This window comes from Pelophylax lessonae (genome assembly GCF_965119305.1).
Source record: "Pelophylax lessonae genome assembly, chromosome: 9".
NCBI lineage: Eukaryota > Metazoa > Chordata > Amphibia > Anura > Ranidae > Pelophylax > Pelophylax lessonae.
Genome location: NC_138776.1, coordinates 40,646,203 through 40,662,538, shown reverse-complemented (window position 1 = coordinate 40,662,538; position 16,336 = coordinate 40,646,203).

The following is a 16,336-nucleotide window of genomic DNA, read 5'->3' as shown; positions in this document are numbered from 1 at the left end:
TCAAATACCAGCCCTAGGAAGGGCTTTTTGGGGTGCTGTCCTTACAGCAGGAGTGTACCAAGAACACTGGCTAACAAGACCGGGAACTGTCCCCAGCTATAACAGCAGCAGCAGCACCAGCACTTTCCCTGCTCTCAGTAACACAGAAATGATCTAAGATGGATGCTGCCCTTGCTTATTTATAGGAGGAGGGAGGTATGCTGATTGGCCTGGAATGTGTCTGCTGACTGTGATGTTCAGGGTCAAAGTTTGCCTCAATGATGATGTATAGGAGGCGGACCGAACATCGCATATGTTCGCCCGCAGCGGCGAACGCGAACGTTCGAAGTTCGCCGGGAACCGTTCGGTACATCTCTAGTTGACACTCTCTTTACTTTTTGTTGTCAGTGCCATACTGCTCATTGCATACTACTTGTCTCTTCGTATCATTCTATAAGTACAAAACACTCTATTGTTTTCTATAGGCATTCCGAACAGCCAGAGATTATATAATGTGTTTCTTGTTTGACGGTTCTTGGCTATGTTCCTGTTGTTTTGCTTTCTCTGTATCTTCTACAAATACTTTCAATAAACAGTTATTCGGTCTCTCATGGTAAAATAAACCTGCCAATAAAATTATAGACTGATCATTTCTTTGTCAGTGGACAAACATACAAAATCAGTAGGGGATCAAATACTTTTTTCCCTCACTGTATTGTTCATTGACATTAGTCCCAGCCCAAGGAGCATACAATATAAGGAAAGGTGACCAGATTTTTAAAATGAAATCCAGGGACATTTTTTTTATTTTTTATTGGCAAATGGTAAACTATTTTATAAGCATATTTTCCTTAAATTATATATGCAGTGTATGTGGTATGAGTCTATGGCATGATTGTATGATATATACGTTATTTCTCACATTTTGTCCATGAGATAAAAAAAAGATACTTTTTTTGAGATATTACTACCAAATGTTATGAAGATAAGATAGAGTAAAAACAGAGTGCAGAGTTCAGGAGTGCGTTACATAAAGAATACAGGGCTCAGAAGTGTGCTACATATAAAATGCAGGGCTCAGGAGTGCAGGGCCGGCCTTTGGGGTGTGCGAGCTGTGCGGCCGCACAGGGCGCCATGGGCAACAAGGGCGCCGTGCGGCCATCACAGCTCGCAGAGGATCAGGCTGAGCTGTGTGAGAGATACACAGCTCGCCTCACTGCAACAATAGGTGATCGAGGCACGGCTGCACAGTGGGAGGTGAGCGGCGACTGCGGCCTGGACAGGGTTAACACAGGCCGCGGCCGCCGCTTACCTCCCGCTGTGCAGCCGTGCCTCGATCACCTATTGCTGCAGTGAGGCGAGCTGTGTATCTCTCACACAGCTCAGCCTCCGATCCTTCCACAGAATCCACACTGACTTCCTGCCCAGTGCCCACACATCCCCGGGAGTGTGGGCGGGCGGGAGGAGGAGAAGGGGCAGGGCGAGGAGGAGCTGACGATCTCTCCTCTGGCGTCAGTGCAGGAAGGGAGGAGAGATCGTCAGCTCCTCCTCGCCCCGCCCCTTCTCCTCCTCCCGCCCGCCCACACTCCCGGGGATGTGTGGGCGGGAAGTTTAAAGAAAAAAAAAAAGCTGCAGACAAAGTAAAGTAAGTGACATCTCTCTCCTTCAAAAAATGTAAGGGGGGGGGTCTGTGATGTAAGGGGGGCTCTATGTGTGGGGGGGGGGCTCTGTGTGAGGGGGGCTATGTGTGGGGGTCTGTGATGTAAGGGGGGGCTCTCTGATGTGGGGGGCTATGTGTGGGGGTGGCTCTGTGTGGGGGGGGCTTTTTGTGGGGGGTCTGTGATGTAAGGGGGGGCTCTCTGATGTGGGGGGCTCCGTGGGGAGGGGGGGTCTGATGTAAGGGGGGCTTTTTGTGGGGGGGTCTCTGATGTGAGGGGGGCTTTGTGTGTGTGTGTGTAGGGGGTCTCTGATGTTAGGGGGGCTTTGTGTAGGGGTCTCTGATGTGCGGGGGGCTCTCTGATGTGGGGGGCTCCGTGGGGAGGGGGGTCTCTGATGTGAGGGGGGCTTTGTGTGGGGGGTCTCTGATGTGAGGGGGGCTTTGTGTGGGGGGTCTCTGATGTGAGGGGGGCTTTGTGTGGGGGGTCTCTGATGTGAGGGGGGCTTTGTGTGTGGGGTCTCTGATGTGAGGGGGGCTTTGTGTGGGGGGTCTCTGATGTGAGGGGGGCTTTGTGTGGGGGGTCTCTGATGTGAGGGGGCTCTGTGTGGGGGGTCTCTGATGTGAGGGGGGCTCTGTGTCGGGGGTCTCTGATGTGAGGGGGGCTTTGTGTCGGGGGTCTCTGATGTGAGGGGGGCTCTGTGTGGGGGGTCTCTGATGTGAGGGGGGCTTTGTGTGGGGGGTCTCTGATGTGAGGGGGGCTCTGTGTGGGGGGTCTCTGATGTGAGGGGGGCTCTGTGTGGGGGGTCTCTGATGTGAGGGGGGCTTTGCGTCGGGGGTCTCTGATGTGAGGGGGGCTCTGTGTGGGGGGTCTCTGATGTGAGGGGGGCTCTGTGTGGGGGGTCTCTGATGTGAGGAGGTCTTTGTGTCAGGGGTCTCTGATGTGAGGGGGGCTCTGTGTGGGGGGTCTCTGATGTGAGGGGGGGCTTTGTGTGGGGGGTCTCTGATGTAAGGGGGGCTTTGTGTCGGGGGTCTATGATGTGAGGGGGGCTTTGTGTCGGGGGTCTATGATGTGAGGGGGGCTTTGTGTTGGGGGTCTCTGATGTGAGGGGGGCTCTGTGTGTGGGGTCTCTGATGTAAGGGGGCTCTGTGTGTGGGGTCTCTGATTTAAGGGGGGCTTTGTGTGGGGGGTCTCTGATGTAAGGGGGGCTCTTATGTAAGGGGGGCTAAGTTATTAGTGATCATAAAAAAGAAAAGTCAAATAAAGTGCAAAAAAGGTGCAAGAAAATTCGCGCGGGGGGGGGGGGCGCCACGGGATTAGCTCGCACAGGGCGCCTGATCACCTAAGGCCGGCCCTGCAGGAGTGCACTACATAAAGAATGCAGGGCTCAGGAGTGCGTTGCCTAAAGAATTTAGAGCTCAGGAGTGTGCTACATAAAGAATGCAGGGCTCAGCAGTGCATTACATAAAGAATGCAGGGTTCAGCAGTGCATTACACAAAGAATGCAAGGCTAAGCTGAGCCCATCTATGCAGCCTGGCCAGTGCCCAGAAATGCAGCCTCACCAGTGCCCAGCAATGCAGCCTCACCTGTGCCCATCCAATGCAGCCTGACCAGTGTCCATTTATGCAGCCTGTCCAATTCCCTTCTATGCAGCCTGACCAGTGCCCAGCAATATAGCCTGACCAGTGCCCAGCAATATAGCCTGGCCAGTGCCCAGCAATGCAGTCAGACTAGTGCCCATCCATGCAGATTCACCGTTGCCCATCTATGCAGCCTCACCAGTGCCCAGCAATACAGCCTGACCAGTGCCCAGCAATGCAGTTTCACCAGTGCACAGCAATGCGGCCTGACCAGTGCCCAGCAATGCAGCCTGACCAGTGCCCAGAAATGCAGCCTCACCAGTATCAAGCAATGCAGTGTCAATAGTGGCCATCAATGTAGCCTCAACAGTGCCCAGCAATGCAGCCTGACCAGTGCCTAGCAATGCAGCTTAACCAGTGCCAGTCCAAAGCAGCCTGACCAGTGCCCATCTATGCAGCCTGACCAGTGCCCAGCAGGGCAGCCTGACCAGTGTCCATCTATGAAGCCTGACCAGTGCTTATCTTTGCAACCTGATCAGTGCCCATCTATGCAGCCTGACCAGTGCCAAGCAATGCAGCCTGACCAGTGCCCAGCAATGCAGTCTCACCAGTGCCTAGCAATGCAGTCTCACCAGTGCCCAACAATGCAGCCTCACCAGTGCCCACCAATGCAGCCTCACTAGTGCCCAGTAATGCAGCCCGACCAGTGCCCATCCAATGTAGTCTGACCAGTGTCCATCTATGCAGCCTGAACAGTGCCCAGCAATGCAGCCTGACCAGTGCCCAGCAATATAGCCTGACCAATGCCCAGCAATGCAGCCAGACTAGTGCCCATCTATGTTGATTCACTAGTGCCCATCTATGCAGCCTCACTAGTGCCCAGCAACGCAGCCTGACCAGTGCCCGGCAATGCATTTTCACCAGTGCCCAGCAATACAGCCTGACCAGTGCCCAGCAATGTAGTTTCACCAGTGCCCAGCAATGCAGCCTGACCAGTGCCTAGCAATGCAGCCTCACCAGTGCCCAGCAATTCAGCTTCATCAATACTCAGCACTGCAGCCTCACCAGTGCCCAGCAATGCAGCCTCACCACTGCAGGGGATCAGGGGGAAGAGGTGAGCCGGCCGGATCATCACATAGGGTCGATGGGTGCCCATCGTCACACAAGTCCCGCCTGCTGCATTGACTCCTACCTATGATAGACAGCACATGTCAGGGCACTGGACAGGTGTGCTGTCTATCAAAGGAGCAAAACCAGGAGGTGGGACTTGGGTGACGGTGGGCGCCCAGCGATTCAAGTTAAAGATGACACAGCGGGTGACCCCGGCCTGACACCTACCCAATGTGTGGCATCTGGGGCGGACTGCCCCTATTGGTATGCCACTGGCTTTGGCATCCTCACCCTCTGCCTCAGCATCCTCCCACGATCGGCCCTGCACCTGGTGTCCTCCCTGCCATCTGGGGACAAATCTGGGGACAGACTGGCACTGGGGACAGTGCATTCAGTCCGGGACTGTCCCTGGTACCCAGGGATGTCTGGTCACCCTAATCTAAGGTCCCTGTCTCACATTCATACATACACATACTAGGGCCAATTTAGATAGGAACCAATTAATCGACCAGCATACCTTTGAATAATAATAAATATTATCAGTATTATCATTATTATTATGTAGCACTACCCTCGTGGGAGTTGCTGAAGTTAGGGACCCCCCACTCCCACACAGCCAGGCACACCAAATCTTCACAGGCACTTCACAGTCAAAAAACAGTCCAGAGCTTTGTTTTTTTTTTTTTTTCATTTTTTTTGTTTATTAGGGGGTTAACAGCATGGCTAGGCATGGGAGGTTATGTGATGCCCATTTGACTTGAACAAGATCTTTAGAGACAACTTGCTATTTACAGTCTTTTATATACAGCTTCCTATATACAGCTTCAACTTCCTTAGCTTTCCACCTGCACGCACTTTGTTCCTTTCTTCCTCAGCAGAGCTCCTGCTGGTTCACTCCTGAGGGAACTGACAGACCTCTTGTCAGTTCAGTAGCAGCCCCTTACAGGCAGGAACTCAAATTCCTTTTAAAAGTAGCACAATTAGAGTGAAAAAACTTCCCTTGTGGCCTCTGATCTCAGCACCACTTCTTCAAGCCCATTTGCCCCTTTCATCAGCCCTCCTGGCTGCCTCTCTACAACAATCTTTCCGGCTGACTCTTCACCAGCTCACCTGGCTGACTCTCTGGAGATCTCTCAGGGGAATAGAAGAAGCCCACCGCTGTCTTCAAGGGAGACTAGTGACATGTGGCAGTCTCCCTCCTTTGTTAGTCTCCAACAGTGTGGCACTATTTACTCTGCCCTCTTTTTCTCTTGTGCCTGCAGAAAAGCCTACTCCCTTTGTGTTTTTGACAGGATCCTTCCAGCACTCGAGCCCAGGTCCAGGGCAGGTCATACCCCCCTCCCCCCAGACTAGGGGGTACCCCTTGAGTCCACTGATAGCCTCCACAACACTGAAACTCCATCTTCCACCCGACTACCCCTGCTGGCATGGCCCGCATCTTCTATTTATGGGGTTGTCTTAGCCCACCTCCAGGGGCCCCAAAAATATTCATGACAGTCCCCCTAACCCATTCCCTCTAGTTCTTGAAGATTCTCCAACCTTCCAGATTAGGGGGAGGCAGCAGGGAGAGCTGCCAAGATGAGTCATTCAGCCCTGGCCTCTAATAACTCTGGCCCAATTCCATGACTCAGGTTATTCCTGACCAGCAATATGCTTTTCTCCTATACTCTCTTCTAGCACACACTACAGCAGGTGTGTCAAACTCAATTTCATCGCGGGCCACATCAGCAGTAGGGTTTCCTTCAAAGGGACGGTTGTATCTGGGGTGCGCTATATACAGAGTTCAAGTCTACGCTATGTACAGAGTGCAGAGTTCAGGAGTGCGCTACGTACAGAGTGCAGGGTTCAGGAGGGCATTATGTACAGAGTGCAGGGTTCAGGAGTGCATTATGTGCAAAGTGCAGCATTCAGGTGTGTGCCGTGTACGGAGTGCAGAGTTTAGGGGTGCACTAAGTTTGTAACCCTTGCATCCTCACATCTGTTTCACCTACCTGGCCCGGCTCTAGTACCTCCCTGCATAGGCCGCTCGACTACCCGTGTATTTGCAAGGAGATCGTACTTACTCTTAGATTCTGGAGATCTGTCACCGCTGTATCCTACAGTGAGTGCATTCAGGAATCTGTTAGATCTGGGAGCCGCTGAGGGCAATGCTGTCCTTTGTAAACACAGAAGGCTTCTGCATTTACTTTTTATTATTATTTAGTAATTTTATAAACAATACCCACCCTTTTTTATTTATTTATTTTTTTATTATTATTTAGTAATTTTATAAACATGGCTTCTGCATTTACAAGTGACAGCGGGGAGTGGGAGCAGAGGGTGAGAGTCGAAGGTGGCAGAATGGAGCTGTGGCCATGTTCCGGCTGCAAAACTGGGTGTGAGTGCCACATGACAAGGCCCGCGGGCATTGTGTTTGACATACGCGCACTAGAGGGTGCTACAATTACAATTATTATTATTCAAGATTTATACTATATAGTGTACTAGTGTCAACAGTTTGCTCTGCGCTTTACAATATAAAGGGAGACAGTACAACAATTATACTATTTAATACAAGAGGGTTAGGAGGGCCTTGTTCATAAGGACTTACAATGTAACAAAGAGGAGCAAGTGTAACAAAAGGTAATAACTGTGAAGGAAGAACTGATGCTGGAAATCAAAGATTCAGCTGTTAGCTGAAGGCAGGATAGGCTTCCCTGAAGAGATGGGTTTTCAGGGATCAACTAAAATTGGGGTAGAGAGTTCCAAAGGATGGGAGAGGCTCTGGAGAGGTCCTGGAGATGAGCATGAAAGGAGGAGACAATGGATTTAGAGAACAGGGGGTCTTGGGAGGAGCGGACAACTTGGGCGATATATTGAGACAAAATTGTTGATGCAGCTCAGGGCAAAGATCTAAATGGCTTTATATGTTGGTAATATTTACAAAAAAATGTTGGCAATTGGAAGCCAGTGGAGGGATTGGCAAAGAGGCCCAGCAAGATCCCTCATTAGATACAGTGGGGAGTCTCCCCAGACTCAACAGGTCACGCCTGGGGGCATGTGACTGATTAGCTAACAGATCAGGCCGTCCTGATAAGCAGACAGGTCCACAATTAAACTTTTCCTAGCACCTACCTAGGAGGGTGCTACATATATATATATATATATATATATATATATATATATATATAAATATATATATATATATATATATATATATATATATATATATATATATATATATATATATATATATATATATATATATATATATATATAATCTGAATGATGATATAATATATCTGAATTAAGTTTTATATTATTTAAGAATTTTACAATAATATTTATTAATATTTACATATCTGAATTACGAAACTTCAGCTATGCAGTGTGACAGGGGAGCCCCAAAGTAGTCATGTGTTCTATGTATTTCAACAGCTCATGTAGCCATTCGGCCAGAGTTCTTCTTTAGTTCTGCATTGTTTTTTTTTTTTTTTGTATGGCCAGTTACCGCAGAGTCAGTCACGCCTCATTTGCAGCTGAATTGCAGGGAGACCCGCTGAGAAGAATTTGGATATCCCGCCGCGTGGATGCAGGGAGGCACCACAGGAGCTACTTCTGCCTGCAAAAGCCTCGGAAAACTCATTTCCAAAACCTATTCAGTGGGATAATATGGGCCAAAGCCAAGAAAGAATCAGAATCCTGACTTAGATAGATCAAAGCTTATTATTCAGTACCCGACTCCCCCGCCGTGCCTGGTTGCGGAAGGACTTATTTTAAACAACAAGCAGCTTCCAACAGAAATTCTTCCACCTAATTACACCATATCAATTACATTAGTGCAGCTACTTTTCACCAAGTCTACTTTGGGTAACTTTATGTTCTTACTTAAAGACGACATCAGTAAATGTTATTTGTGTCAAAATGGTAGAATGGCGCTTTGACCGCGCAATTTTTGTAACAGACAGGACTGCACGGGAACATATCCACTTGTTTTCACAGCAGTGGTTCTCTGTTTGATACAATGAAAAATATCCCAATACCGGATCCCCGATGTTTTCTGAATGTCATCACTGGTTGCCGTTTTTGTTGATCCACATTAAAGCGGAGTTCCACCCTGAAAAAAAAATTTTCACCGTCCGCTTGCTCTAAATTACCTGTAAAACAATTGGATAATTACATTTTTTTTTCATTCACTTACCTTGTTTTTAAAGAAAATACACTTACCTTACTTCCTCTTCCTACCTCTGCGGCCACGGCCTGCCGTCACTTCCTGCTTGCGTTGATTTCTGGGAGCTGAACGTCATTGCTCCCAGGAGTCAATGTGCCTGCACCGGCCCCGCTCGTCAGTTCAGGCCAGAGTTGTATAAAGTACTCGAAACCCATACTTGAGTAAAAGTACAAGTGCTCGATCAAAAAGTGACTTGAGTAGAAGTGGAAGTGCTCGATGAAAAAGTGACTTGAGTAGAAGTACTAAAGTATTCAACATTTTTTGTACTTAAGTATTGCAAGTAGTTTTTTTTAAAAATGTGCTACTCAAGTACTGAAAGTAAAAGTACCAGTAGTTTTGAAAAAAAAATTGCTACTCAATTACTGAAAGTAAAAGTACAAGTACTGTGTTATGTAGTTATTAAAGAAAGAAGTCAAAAGTTTGAACACCATATTGTTTTTTATTATTTCAAATGCAGCTTTTATTTATACATACAGTAGCATTTATTTTCGTAGGCGCTGATAATACACATGTTTTGAGCTTCATGAAACCTGCCATCTACTGTTCTGGCAGTGGTAATTTTTATAATAGTAACGAGTAACTATGCAGCACAAAAAAAAAATATCGGAGTAGAAGTATTGAAATCATCGAAAAAATGTAGTGAAGTAAAAGTGGAAGTAGGAGAAAAAAATTCTACTCTAGGAAAGTACAGATACTGCCTTTTCGGTACTTAAGTACAGTAGTGAATTAGTTCTACTTAGTTACTATACATCTCTGGTTCCGGCGTAGGGACGTCATTCCCTGCTAAACAGCTTCTGGGCATGCCCAGAAGCTGTGCAGAGATGACGCGCCTGCCCCAGAAGTGACGGCTGGGCCGGTGTAGTGCATTGTGGGACCAAAGAGGACAGGGAAGAGGACGCAGAAGAGGATCGCGCTGGCTTCAGCTGCCCACACCTGAGATGGCAGCGTTGGAGAAGACATTTTCAAGGTAAGTATTTCTTCTAAAAGGTAAGTGCAACCTGGGACAGTTCAGAGGCTATCCATTCTGAAATGCACTAGCCCTGACTGTCCCGGGGGTATTTTTATCTATTTTTTTTTTTTTTTTCAGGCCGGAACTCCGCTTTAAGATAAAATAGGCAAGAGCTTTTCAGATTAGCTTGGGTTTGTTCTTCTCATAAGAGGTTAAAGAAAGTAGAATCTCACTGCATCTGAGCACCACAAACCAAAGATGAATATGAACGGTAAACCAATGCGCTAACCAGTATCTGCAGGTAAAGCTAAGAAAGCACATTTAATAAAAGAATGTATAAAATATATAATAGTAGAAAGTATAAAGGGCGAATAGCAGCCAATTTCCTAAGTGTAACCACATACAAAAATAATAATCAGAAAAGATCAAATTGGCACTAAAGCGTTAAGCAACATATATGTAACCTGCACCAAATGAGGACCATCAAATCAGAACAAATATCCAAATATATATAAAGTGTATAACACCCTCCTAGGTAGGTGCTAGTGAGAGAGTATCGTTTTTGGCTCTGTCTGCCTATCATAGGAGCAGCAGGGAAAGCTATATTGCTTTCTGCCAACCAAAGGGCAGGATCTGTGAGTTAGGTCTGCTCAGTGTGTTCAGTATGTGATTCATTGGGTCTAGATTGTGTTTTTACACTGGTCCAATAGGGAGGCATGTTGGACAGTGGGAGGAAACCTGACCAATGGAGTACACAGGCATTGATACAGTCCCAGTGATTGGTAGAGACTGGCTGCCTTAGTGCATTATGGGATACTGTATAAAAGCCAGGAGCGCATTTGCTGTGTGGTCTTTGGCTGGTGAGCAGAGTCTAGGAGGGAGGGTGTCGCATAGTTGCCAACATTTAAAAAAAAATTCCAGGGACACTTTGAAGCACAGCTTTCAATTACCACACCCACTTTCCTGAAGCTCCGCCCACTCCGCATAATTAATCTCGCCTACTTATCGGATTATAGGGTCTACTCAATATAGAGAGATTTACAGGAAATTAAAAAGGGAATTTCAAACTTAAAGCCACAGTAGCAGAGTTGGAATAAGTCTCCCATTCTTCTGCACTACTTCTGCGTAACATTTATGGGCAACCTGATTAACAGGCGCTTCCAGGGACAATATAAATTATCCGGGACAGGCTCCTATTTGCCGGGACTGTCCCAGGAAAAAAGGGACAGTGTGCAAGTATGGTGTCGGCTGCCTCCTTCTCTGTAGCAGTGGCACGTGGTCACAGGCAGTCAGCCTGGGGACCAGAGGAAAGGAACTAAACCATAGGTCCAGGAGAACTGACTGGAGGGGTAGAGACACTGGAGACCCTTGAAAAACAGTATCATGAGCACAGGGGATCGTGTCTAGGGGCCTGACCTGAGGGGGGCCACCTCTGCGTAGGATAGTCAGAGGATGGGTGTCAGTCTGTGGAGTGAAAGGGGATACTAGGCAGGTATCCTGAAGATAATCTACCCAACTAAGTCGTCTGTACAGAGACTTAACCTAAATTCATCTAGTGGCAAGGTGAATTTGCAGCCTGGCTGCATCTTCAGACAGAAGTCCTCATCTATTGTGAATAGTTAGATTTGGAGTATCCCACTTTTCCCTTATCACCAAAAACAACTACATACCCCTGGACTGATCATTGACTGAGCCAAGAAGTAAAGTGTTAATCTGTGAATGCCAGTGTTGCTAACGGAGATCCAGGGGGACCCAAAAGTGTATTATCCTGCATTTCTCAGGGGGGCAGTGCTACAAGTGCATAACCAATCTATATAGCGTGTATAACATGCTAAAAAAAACAAAAATGAATAATTAAGCCCACGTCTAGTAGTGCAAGTAATACAAGTGAAAAGAACAATAACAGAAAATAAATATTGTACAGTCAATAGTCCATATAAAATGTGAAAAAAATGTATAGAAAAAAAAAAGATGATATGTATATGTATATATATATATATATATATATATATATATATATATATATATATGTCAACAAATATTGGGTAGCAGTATTTAGATAAAGGAGTCACCAGTGCAGAGTCCCAAACAAGCACTATCCACCAATGGGTGCAATGGCCACTCACCTTAATAACAAGGTAATATGCGCATTCATATTAGGCAATCATCTGATATCATTACTAATGGCCAAATGTGACAGTTTTAAGTGGTTTTATGGCATTTTTGGGCAACACATGGTGGAGTTCTCTACTCATGCATGCTGGATGCTTATGTGGTCGTTGTTTGCAGCTGGTCCCTATCTGACATGGAGGAAATTTTTACAACTGGATTGCCTAACATAAATGCGCGTATTACCTTGTTATTAAGGTGAGCGGCCATTGCACCCATTGGTGGATAGTGCTTGTTTGGGACTCTGCACTGGTGATACCTTTATCACTGAATACTACTACCCAATATTTGTTGCCTTATATGTACAGTATATCTTTTTTTTTCTATTTTTGTTTCTACACATTTTTTCACATTTTATGTGGACTATTGATTCCACAATATTTAATTTCTGTTATTGTTCTTTTCACTTGTATTAATTGCACTACTACACGTGGGCTTATTTATTAATTTAAATTACTTTATTTAAAATTTCACATTAATGCCCTAGACTATTGCGCCCAGGGTTGCCAAACTTTTTGTGCTGTGGCCAGTTGACCCCAACTGGAGGCCATCATTAGTTTAAAACTGTAGTGTGTGTTTACCAATTCACGAGTGCCTTCAAAGGAAGAGGTTTGGTTGGAGTTCCATAATCTCGTTAGACTAAAGCCCCGTACACACGCAACGACTATCTGCCGACCGATAGTCCGACTTTTGTCCAGAGTGGTGTTTTGTTGGTTGGAATGTGCCTAGACTGCACACTAATTTTCTCGCCCAACAAAAATCTGCTTCTGAAGTGATGTCATGTGTTGGTTGGTTTTCTTTGTGTTCTTTCTTATATGAGCATGCCCAGTCTTGCTCATCAGATTTTTCCCTGTCGAAATCTGTACTGACTGCACCAAAATCGGACGTGTTTTGACGGTGGACAAAATTTTTATAGCCTGCACACCAGATTTTTTTCAGCCGAAAAGTCGGAGTCGGTTGTCGGAAGCATCATACTAACAAGCCGAAAATCGGCAGATCGGACGTTGGACGAAAATTCCCTGCCAATTTTCGATGCGTGTGTACAGGGCTTTAGGCCCCTTTCACACTTGTGCAACCTAAAAGTCGCGCAATTTTGCCACGATTTTAACTGGACTTGAAGCAATGCCTATGTCTATGGTCCTCAAAACGCATCAAAGTCGGACCAAAGTAGTGCAGGGACTACTTTGAAGTTGTTGCAACTTGAAGTCCCACAGATATGAACGGTACTCATTGGAAATCATGGACTACGACTTGTCATGCGACTTTGCAGTCCCAAGTCACACAAGTGTGAAAGGGGCCTAAATCTGGCAGCTAAAAATATGTGTGTTACTACATGTCTGAGATGTGTGGGGATAGATTCAATCTTCAGGTTTAGAAGGCCTAGTGCAGCTGACAGTGGAAAGTGCCATTGTGTGATATCTGGTAGGCATTATACTGTGCCCCCTTCAAGAGGATCCCAGATTGTGGGATCCTGACCCGCCATCCCCGAGCATTATTGTGGTAAACGGAGCCAGCACTAGTGGAAGCATTACTGCATTACTTTCATATTTTGTAGCTTTACTTATATATACTGTTTATACTTATTTTGTTTTTTTTCAATGGTATGAAATAGTGCTGAACATTATGAGTGCCATCCCAGTTTTGCCTGTGGTATCTTATGTGCCCTCCTTCATATTGTTTCTAGAGTCGCCACTGCTGCTAGGATTTGGAAGATTTTTCCCCAGTATGTTTGTAAGAGGGTACATGACTAGAGAATGTGAAATATAGCACCTTTAGCTGTGTTACATCTCCAGCAGGAGTCAGATACATTGGGAGTGAAGGATTCCAGTTTTGAGAGAGTTAGGTACCATCATAGGGAGATTTTTTGAGTGAGCTCCCAAAGAGTAGAGCATTGGGTTGATTTGTAAATCAATTGTAGGGCTTTTCACCATTGCTTTTCAGTGTAGTGAGTCCCTAGGTCTGACTCCCAGTGGTGATGGGAGGTGGTTTTGGTGAATTCGTATTTTGATGGAAGAAGTTGTAGAATAGTGAGATGCCTTTCTCTTTATTGGAGGGGTTAGTTATGGCACTTTTCCACTGCATGGAACCGAACGTTTCGGGTCGCTTTTGTGCTTTTCCACTGCTGGTACCGCATGGTACGGTGTAGGAACGGTTCGGTACGGTACGGTGGCGCTTTTCCACTGGATGGAACCGAACGGTACGGCTCTCAAAAACAGTACCACCTCGATTGTGGTTCCAAGAGGTACCATACCTGGTACCATATCCCACAATCCTTTGCATGCAGTCACTACTAGCCACTGATTGGTCAGAGAATCCCACCCACTCCGTTGTTATCCCACCCACTTAACTTTAGTACTACTTTACTGGAAAAGCAAACCATACCATACCGTACCGAACCGTTCCAACACCGTACCATGTGGTACCAGCAGTGGAAAAGCAAACCGGGCCAAGCAGGGCCAAGCAGGGCCCGAGTAGAGCCAAGCCGGTACTTGCAGTGGAAAAGTGCCATTAGGTAAGTCCATATATTAAGGGGTAGTGTGTGTATGGGAGTTGCTATTTATTTTAGGCAGTGGCTTTCTCGCATATATGTGAATAGTTCTGAGGAAGAAGGGTAAATTCCCATTGGAGCTGAGGGAATGATTTTATGTTTGACTTGTGGAATAAGTCTTGTATGTTTTTAATGCCTTTTTAGCACTGTGTGAAAGACATAGGTCTGTGGATACAGTATCTCTATTGGGAGTGGTGGATATGAGATGTTTGGGTGATTGCTGGTTGAACTTGTCAGCTTTTTCCATGAATGGGCTGATGCCTTTATTGTAGGGGGTTAATGATGATGGGATTGAGGTTCCAAGACAGATACCTAGCAGCCACTGAAGATAGTTCTTAATGACATTGGCTGCATATTTGGGGTCGTTATCCTGCTACAGAATACATTTGGGGCCAATTACATGCCTCCCTAATGGTATTGCATGATGGTTAGGTATCTGCCTGTATTTCTCAGCATATACACACACACACAATGTAAATATATATATATATATATACACCGATCAGCCATAACATTAGGACCACTGACAGGTAGAGGGAAAATCTCTTTATGGCATTTGAAGTTGGTGGAATATATTAGGCAGCAAGTGAACATGATGTCCATGAAGTTGATGCAGTGGAAGCAGAAAAAAAAAATTGGGCATTGCAGTTTGTTGTGTATGGGGCTGTGAAGTACATGGTGACCCCGTGTCCACAGCCAAAAGCTTCTATAATGGTCGCATGAACATCCGAACTGGACTACAGAGCAATGGAAGAAGGTGGCCTGGTCTTATTAATCACATTTTCTTTTCCATCATGGGGATGGCCGGGTGCCTTTGCGTCACTTACCTGGGGAAGAAGGCAAGTTGGCAGAGGCAGTGTGATGCTTTGGGCAATGTTCTGCTGGGAAACCTTGGGTCCTTCCATTCACGTGGATGTTACTTTGGTGCCCTTACCCTAATGGGTCAGGGCTGTTTTAGCAAAAGGGGGCCATACTCAATATTAGGTGGGTGGTCATAGTGGTATGGATGATCTGTCTATACATATCTTTTTTTTTTTTTACTATCACCTTCCAATGGAGAGGCAGTCAACTCATACTTCGTTTAATGACTTCTATGTCACATATTACATCAATTAAGCAGACAACATAATACATGTTTACCCTTGAATGGGTTTGTTTCAGCTTCATATAGTCACGAAGCAATGCCCACCATTTTTTCTGTTTTTCCAGCTTGGTCTATGCAGACTGTTCCAAAACAGTCTCAGTCACTAGACAATATATAGCTGCCATTTACCTTGGATGTTGGATTTGTTAAGGTGACTGTCTGTAGTGCAAGATACAGGAACAGCATATACAGTAAAACCTTGGATTGAGAGTATAATTTGTTCCAGAATCATGCACTTGTATATCAAAGCAAATTTCCCCATAAGAAATAATGGAAATTTCGATGATTTGTTCTACGACCATTTTAGCATTCCTTTATCTATTTCTATGGTTTTAGGACAAATCTGGACTGGCCATGCTCTTCCATATGCCCGCACACAGGCCCTGCAGGCTTGTCTCCATGGGGCCCATTCGGAATCCAAACTCTCCCCCTTTGTGGATCAAAACCTCCTGTTTCTAAATGGAAATCATCCTTGTGCTAGCTGTTCCTATAGCTCTGGCACCCTTTTACTGCCACAAAAGTCTCTTCTACTGCATTTTCACAATGACAGATAGCACTTCTGGTGTTTATCAAGATTTGATAATAATTGCAGCACCAACCAGATTGATCAGACCAGCAATACATGGATTTGGATCTTTTCTCAATAAATGTAAAGCGTACTCTAAGTGGAAGAGGTGAAAAAGTAGGGCGGTGACATCTCAATCTCTACCATGTCCAATTAAAGAGTGCTTTACAATCATTAGAAAATGTAACCTGTAATCTGATTAGTGACCAAGAAATTAACAGAAATCATTTCCTAATGATCTAGTGGTCTGGGAACACCAATTGTTGAGCCTTGTGAATAAATATGCTGGGTATTCCCAGTCATTTTCATAATAAGTTGTTTGCTTGCTCTAGGACGAAGAGCGATGATGATGATCACAGGTCACTGTGATATTAGCATGCGCCCCTACTTCCCCTTGAATCCCCGTGTTTGAGTGGGTAACACTAT